Source organism: Solanum stenotomum, chromosome 12 (genome assembly GCF_019186545.1).
Source record: "Solanum stenotomum isolate F172 chromosome 12, ASM1918654v1, whole genome shotgun sequence".
Classification (NCBI taxonomy): domain Eukaryota; kingdom Viridiplantae; phylum Streptophyta; class Magnoliopsida; order Solanales; family Solanaceae; genus Solanum; species Solanum stenotomum.
The window spans coordinates 32,821,865-32,831,310 of NC_064293.1; positions in this window are offsets into that span (position 1 = coordinate 32,821,865).

The window sequence follows — 9,446 nt, forward strand, 5'->3', positions numbered from 1 at the left end:
AACTATGGTAAATTTTTTTTATGTCTTTTAACATTCTAAATTGGTAATTATCGTTGTATGATTTGTAATATCTTTTACACAATTTTGAAATAATAAAGGTTATTTTTTCTTTCTCAATTTTTGTGGTACTAATAAAATTTGGAGATTCAATCAATTTTTTTTGTATTTAAAATATTTTATTGTTAATTACTGTAAATTATTGTACTTTCTAAGTAATTTTCAAATAATATATATTATTTTATTTGTCCAATTTATGTGTCACCGATAAAATTTGAAGAGTTAATAAGATCTTTTACATATTTTTATATCTTTTAAATATTTAAGTAAATAGTTATTGTGAATTATAATATTTTATACAATTATTTAAAAAAATTAAACAACAAATAAAACGAATTCATCATAGGAAAATTATCAAAGCATCCTTGAATACATCAATAATAGGTTCCACTTTTTGTTTAAAAAATATGCATATTGGGAGGATATTTTTGTCCAAAGTGGAAATAGAATAAGTATAAAGCATTAAAGTCTTTTAAAATTTTAAATTGTTAATTCTTATTGTATGATTTGTAATACTTTTACGACATTTTCAAATAATAGAGGTCATTTCTTCTTTCTCAATTTATGTAGTACTAAAATTTTTTTGAGATTCAATCAATTTTTTTTGTGTTTGAAATATTTCTAGCTGTTAATTACTGTAATTTATAGTACTTTCTAAGAAATTTTCAAATAATATATATTATTTCATTTGTCCCAATTTATGTTTCACCGGTAAAATTTGAGAGTCAATCAGATCTTTTATATATTTTTATATCTTTTAAATATTTAAGTAATTAATTATCGTGATTCATAATATTTTATAGAATTATTTAGTATAATAAAATAAATTTAAAAGAAACAAACAAAACAAATTCATCATAGGAAATTACCAAAGCATCCTTTAATACATTAATAATGGGTCAGACTTTTTGTTTTTAAGAAATTGCACATTCGAAGGATATTTTTGTCCAAAGTGGAAATAGTGTAAAAAATGTGTATTTATTGTGATTTTGAACGTTTTGTGGGGTAATAGGACGCACGCAAAATTAAGGTGTCTTTTTGAAAATCTGGGACAACTTCAAGTATCACATAATGTTTTTTCTCAAAATTTAATTTACTTTCATAAACCATGTGTCAGATCAAAATTTAACAAATTCAAAATGAATGAGTAATAAATAGCTCAAAAAAAAAAAAAAAAAAGAGTAATAAATAGCTCATACAATGATATATTTATTATTTAACTAAATAATAAATATGTAACTAAAAATCTTGTTAGCTTTTGGTTGAAAGCTAACAAGATAGTTACAATGATAGTTGCATTGTGGCTTATTATATATAGATATATAGATATAAAGGAGGAACATAGACAAGGTGATGTGACACCTCTCTATGACCTTCATTCATTTTTTCTTTTTTCTTTTGGGATTTTTAATTGTCTAAATATTTTAATTAATGTTTTATTCTTTATCTATAATCACTTGTAATAAATTTATTAAATTTATTGGTAAAAACAATCCACCCTCCCTCTCCCCCAACGTCTAAGATCGTGACCAATTCTTCAACTTTTCATCTTCTCTTTTAATTATTATTTATACTCTTTTATGACATTAAATGTTTTTTTTTTAATCTCAAAATCAATTGTGGAGATGAAGTCATTATCTCATTTCATAATTACTATAAATCTCTAACTATTTATGTCATGGAGAAATATTTTTTGTTCACCAATTGCTTCCCTTCTGATGGGACTACTTAGGCAGTATTCAGGTACCATTTTATTTGTTTTTGTTTACCAATATTAATATTATATAAGATTTTAATAATGATATTTTGAATCATATACTTTCATCTTTATCATTTTAGATTACTATATTTTTCAATTGTTCTGCTATTTTGTATCACAATTTCATCATTATCATTTAGATGACTATTTTTTCAATTGATTTGCTATTTTATAGATTCTTGAATTTATTTGGAACAAAATATTATATTTATATAATCGAGTTTTGTCATTTTATCATGTTATCTTATTATATTGCTTTATTCTTGTGTTTATTTCTATTCTGATGTTTTTTATTTAAAATTTTGATTTCTCGATTGATGAATTAAATTTCATCTCATGTTATTTTCACATTAATGCATAGAATATCATCTTTTCTAATTTATATTATATTATGTTGTGGATTATCACAATATACATTATTCTACTTCTTGTATTAATGTGGATTTTAGGGGTAAGTACAAAAAATTGATGATTATATTGATAGAGTAATGACCCATTTTTCCTATTGACATTTTAATAGCTTTAGTTAATGATAAATATCATACACAATTTTTCTTGATATTTTGTTTGTTTATAACTTATCCTTACTTTTCTTTTAATATTATTCTTTATTTAGACTTCAATTTCTCAATTGATATGCTAATTGAAATTCTTCTTGATTTTAAAAAAAATTAACCTACATTCAAACATATTACCTTATCTAATTTAGATCATATTGTGGGATTTGTCAAAATATGTGCTATTGAACTTCTCTATCAATGTGAAATGATAAGACATAAGTTAAAAGATTCATCGTCTAATATCTCATCACTTGGGTCATGATTCATAATTTCATATTCATCTATTTTTTTAAATTCTTTTTCTTTTCTTATTTATATCTCTAGAATTTTTTTAATCTTTAGCGTAAAAAAATTAAAAATTTATGTTACAAATTATTCCTTATAAGTTTTTATAACACTAAAGTTTATACCCATAATAACTTGCCTTTTTAAGTTTAGTTTTTTTATTTATCTTTTATCCTATTTAGGTGCTTACGATCTTACAAATTAACCATATAACAAATTAAACTCAAAAGGCATATTTCCAAAAAGTTGAAGAAGTCTTAACGATTTCTTCTACGATTAGATGTTTAATAAATTAAAATTTATTCTTTCTTGAATCAATATTATATCATTATGATTCTTGATTATGCTTTATTCTTACTACTTTCATTCTTTTACAAAAATATTTTATATATTATAATGATTCATGATATGATAAATTAGGCATGCAAAAATAATTAAATTAATTAATCAAACATTGTCATTTGATTTGCAAACTGGGAAGAGTAGTTCACGCTACTAATCATTTATAGACTATGAAATTAGGAGGAAGGCAGCTATATATATATATATATATATATATAAACTTAAAATCATTTGAATTTTAATAATGCTTCCAAGAGTCATTTAGAAAAAAATTGGAAAGAGGAGAATGACTATGTGGATTTTTTCACATTTATAATTGTTTGTCACTATATTGACTTTGTTTTCTATACACATGCTTATGTTGTTGATTAATTGCAGTTTGATGATTTTTTTTTCATGATATATGAAAGAAAAACATTGTAAAAATATTTTTATATATAGGATCTTAATATTTTTCTTTTATTTAAGATAGTTTCTCTAAGGCAGAAGTTCTGTGGCTATTAATCGTGTATTTTTAATTTAATTTTTAATATTTTTTCTTCAACAAGATCATTAACAATTGCATCTGCATAAGAAAATGACATATTATAAGCATTTATTTTATTTATCACTTAAAGTGTATATATTTTTTTACCTGATAACTAAGNTATTTTTCTTTTATTTAAGACAGTTTCTCTAAGGCAAAAGTTCTGTGGCTATTAATCGTGTATTTTTTATTTAATTTTTAGTATTTTTTCTTCAACAAGATCATTAACAATTGCATATGCATGAGAAAATGACATATTATAAGCATTTATTTTATTTATCACTTAAAGTGTATATATTTTTTTACCTGATAACAAAGTGGTTTTAATACTTATTACTATATCATAACTCTGGAAAAAGAACGCAGTTAGATGGATAAAAGCATATTAACGTTCAATTATTACTACTTCAATATAAAAGAAAAGGAACGAGATATTTAAATTGTGTCAATCAAGGAATTGTTTCCTTTTTCGATGAAGCTAATGCCTCAAGAAGAAATTTAAAATATAGTTAAAGTGAGTTAGAATTTAATATTTAATTTATTTGAATTTGAAGATCGAAATTAAAATACTATTTTAAAAAAATCATGAATCTAATATCTTTTCGCACCACGCGAAGCGCGGCCATGTTTACTAGTTATAGGATCAATTAAAATTAAGGCGATTTAAGAAAGAATGATATAAATTTCTCATTACAATAAATCTTGCGATTCAAAAGAAAGTATTTTTTCCTATCTACTAAACCATTGGTAGTCGCTCAATAATTGTGTTGGTGGGAGGTACCAATGTGGAATAGTTGAGAACTTGAGATGAACGAAGCTAGTTCAGGTACCAAAACTAAAAGGGAGAAAAAGATTTTTTTTAGTACCTCTTATTAATATTCTTGTTTGGTTATAAAGTTTGGGATAACTTATTCCAGAATTAATACGTAGGATCCGTTTGGTCATGTGATATGAAATCATGATATTAAATTATGAGATGAAGTTGAAGTTGAAGTTTTGTATGGACATGCAATTTGAACTTTTTATGTTGTATAATTTCTCATAAACATAAAATCACCATAAGTTATAAAAACTATTAAAATTGTTCCAGTTCTTTATACAATCTTACCAAATAAGCAAAAGTTTATAAAATCACATAACATAAATTCATGATATGAAATTATGAGATGAAGTTGAAGTTTTGTATGGACATGCAATTTGGATTTTTATGTTATACTAGTATACGTGCCCGCGCGTTGCGCGGATGATTTAAAATGTATTAATTTTATAATTAAAAATAACTAATAAAATATATAATGCACTTAATAATATATTTAATTTATTATAATAAAAATATAATAATACAAATCATTAACTTGTGTATTTGAGCAATATTAAATTTACATTATTAGTACACAATTTAATTTATTGTAATATATATCTATGGATAGTTATCTTTGAATTCAAATTTAAAAAGTTAAAAATTGAAAATTAAAAACTTATAGTATATTTTAAATTTGCAATTTTCAACTTATTTTAATTTTGTTATATATATTGTGAATAGTCTTAAATTTGCTAAATGACTTATAATAGTGATATTGTTCAAGATAGAATTCAACGCTAGCTAGATATAGATAAATATTATTTATCTTAATTCAAGTTTAAATTTTATTTCTCATAATATTATTTTTCAATTTTGAAATTTGATTGTCCTTTAAAAGTAATATTATGAAAACATAACTTAATGCCTTCTATGTTATGATAGTGATAGAGACAATTCCTCATTTATCTTGTGCTAAGGTTGAAAATCTATAAAAATGAATAAATACATAATAATAATATTAATAATAATAATAATAAACATAGAAGACATTAAATATTGTTTATAATAACATTATACTTGGATTATTATTATTATTATTATTAGTTCTATTTTTTTTTTAGATAAAAGGTTATATCTTATTAAAAAATATTTATTTTAAAATAAAAAAAATCTGAAATAAAACTTAAAATATTAAATGATATTTAAATGATAAATTTTAAAAGAAACTTCCATACTTAGGGTTTGTAAAATAAATAATTTTAATATAAAAGTTCTTCAATTTGTTTATAGTTGGGTATTTTTTTTTATTCAAAATAAAGATTAAAACACCATATTTTTTTTCATATGTGTTTTTTTTTATAAAAATAAATCATTTAATTTAAAAGCTCTTCAGTTTGGTTAGAAATGGGAGTGTAATGGGAAGTTTTAAAACTTCCTATTTAGTTGGATAATTATTACTATTTTTTTCAAAAAGATTAAAAGGACATATTTAATTGGATGTTTTTTTTTAAATAATACATTATTATTATTATTATTATTATTATTATTATTATTATTATTAGTTTAAGTTAAACATAAATTTATTATTATTGCCATTATTATTAGTTTGGCTTTTTTTTATATATAAGTAAAGATAGAACTTATAGATTATAGGTTATATTAAGATAATTACTGATAAAATAAAAGATTATCAACACAGTTTTTCATTGATTATAGGACTCCGTAGTAAAGGATGGAGAGTTATGAAATTGTTTTATCTAAAACTATTTTTTCCATTCATGTGTGTAGGAAATTTTAAAGTAATAATAATCAAGATTAGATTAAACTATATAATTATGCATAAGAGTATAATCCGAAATTGATTTTGTTTTCACACATATTTTTTTAATTCGATTTTTAATAGTTAATAAATTAATTTTATATAACACATAAGTAATAACAATAGGTTTTATGGTTCAAGCATGCATTTATAATATAATTTTTTTATGCAATTAAAATTAAACTTCAATGAATTAAAGTATAAAATATTGAGAACTTCTTAAATTATATATCAATTAAAATAAAAATAAATTGTTAAATTATGTTTATAATAACATTATACTTGGATTATTATTATTATTATTATTATTATTATTATTATTATTATTATTATTATTATTATCATTATCATTATCATTATCATTATCATTATCATTATCATCAGTTCTATTTTTTAGATAAAAGGTTATATGTTATTAAGAAAATATTTATTTTAAAATGCAAAAAAAATAAAATCTGAAATAAAACTTAAAATATTAAATGATATTTAAATGTAAATTTTAAAAGAAACTTCTGTACTTGGGGTTTTTAAAATAAATAATAAATAATTTTAATTTAAAAGTTCTTCAATTTGTTTAGAAGTAGGAGTGTAATGGGAAGTATTAAAACTCCCTATTTAGTTGGATATTTTTTTTTAATTCAAAATTCAAAATAAAGATTAAAAACCCATAATTTTTTCCATATGTGGTTTATTTTAAAATAAATAATTATAATTTAAAAATTCTTCAATTTGTTTAGAAGTGAGAGTGTAATGGGAAGTTTTAAAACTTCCTATTTAGTTGGATAATTATTACTATTTTTTTTCAAAATAAAGATTAAAAGGACAGGACATATTTAGTTGGCAGTTTTTAAAAAATAATAATAATGCATTATTATTAGTGTTATTACATTATATTATTATTATTATTATTTTAATTTAAACAGAAGTCTATTATTATTATTATTGTTATTATTATTATTATTGTTGTTGTTGTTATTATTATTATTATTATTATTATCATCATCATTATTAGTTTGATTATTTTATATATAAGTAAAAATAGAACTTATAGATTATAGGTTCTATTAAGATAACTACTGATAAAATAAAAGATTATCAACAGTTAATGGGAAGTTTTAAAACTTCCTATTTAGTTGGATAATTATTACTATTTTTTTTTCAAAATAAAGATTAAAAGGACATATTTAGTTGGCTGTTTTTTTTAAAATAAAATAATACATTATTATTAGTATTATTATATTATATTATTATTATTATTATTAGTTTAATTTAAACAGAAATCTATTATTATTATTATCATTATTATTAGTTTGATTATTTTATATATAGGTAAAGATAGAACTTATAGATTATAGGTTATATTAAGATAACTATTGATAAAATAAAAGATTATCAACACAATTTTTCATTGATTATAGGACTCCATAGTAAAGGATGGAGAGTTATGAAATTGTTTCATCTAAAACTATTTTTTCCATTAATGTGTGTGTAGGAACTTTTAAACTAATAATAATTAAGATTAGACTAAAATATATGATTATGCATAAGAAAATAATCCGAAATTGATTTTGTTTTCACGCATATTTGTTTTTTAATTAGCTTTTTAATAGTTAATAAATTAATTTTATATAAACACATAAGTAATAACAATAGGTTTTATGTTTCAAGCATGCATTTATAATATAAATTTTTTATGCAATTAAAATTAAACTTCAATGAGTTAAAGTATAAAATATTGAGAACTTCTTAAATTATATATCAACGAAAATGAAAATAAATTGTTAATTAGTATGTTTTTTTTTGTTTTTTTTTTATATTAAACTTGTGTGTTTTATGTCAATTCATAGTTTCTATTGCATTACTTTTTTTTTTTGTTAAATTTCAAATGTCAGTTTTTATGTTTTTTTTTTACGAAATACAGTTTTATAATATTTATTTTTTTAAAATACTGCAAGTATAGGTACTTTTATTACAAAATACAGTTTTATAATATAGATAGATTTTTAAATACTGCAAGTATAGTTACTTTCATCCCAAATCCATCCTCTTTTAGGATATAGTCTTCTAGCATTGATAAGAAAAAACCTAAACTAAAAACAAATACATCACTTTCAAGTAATTAAAAATAAAATAATCTAACAGAGTCAAATTTTAATAAATTTAATGAAAAGAAACAAAGAAAGTACATCTCCTTTTAAATGGAGTAATAAATTATATACAATTGCAAATCAATAATTAGATGAGCATCAAACTGATTCAGATTAACTTCAACTGATTAAAGGTTTACAACAACTTCGAAGTAGATAATCAAAGATAACAAACAAAGACCTTCACATAATACTCTATGATTTGCACATAAGAATTTGATAAATAAATTTTAAGAATAAACAAAACAGAGGGTATATGTATTAATTCTAATTTTTACCTTTTGAATGTTTGACAAATACTGTTTAGGTATAATTAGAGTTACTTCAATAACTCAATATTTGCATATAACCTTGTGTTCTTCTCGCAATCAAAATCCTCACTCGACCTTTTCGTCTTGTAAAATCATCTCCAAAGAGTAAGGTATTTCTGCTTTGAATTTATCAGGAACTATCCACAATCGAATAACACGAACTTTCAAGTTCCAATGCATTGATTTGGATGTAATTTTTGAGATTGTGTTAAATTGCAAAGCCACTTATTGTTGAATATAGGAGAATAATGTAAAATTATTACTGAAAATATCTATATATAGTACGTGACTTTCAAGATGCAGTGAAAAATGTAGTTAAAAATTCCTTGTTTAGTGGATGGTATTGAGAAGTTATCTTAAGGAGTTATAAAACTGCCTTCTTTGTGTTTATCTGTAAAAATATATTTATTTTTTTATATAAATTTTAAATACAAAATATTGATATATTTAGACTCCTTACGTAAAATATATACTCATTTATAATAAATGAGTATATTAAAAATGATAAAATTGTGAATTCAATATCTGTAATATATTTATTTTTTGATATAAATTTTAAATACAAAATACTGATATATTTAGACTTCTTACGTAAAATATATACTCATTTATTATAAATGAGTATATTAAAAATGATAAAATTGTGAATCCAATTTTCCTTGATTAAATGATTTGTAAAAAATGATTATTTAAAATTATATGTAGTTACGTATAAGTAAATGGGTCTAAATCTAAAATACCTAAAAGCTAAAATATACTAAAAAATTGTGATATTGTAACTACCGTACAATTACATAGGATCTAATTGTAATTATTGATATGTTTCAATATTCATTTA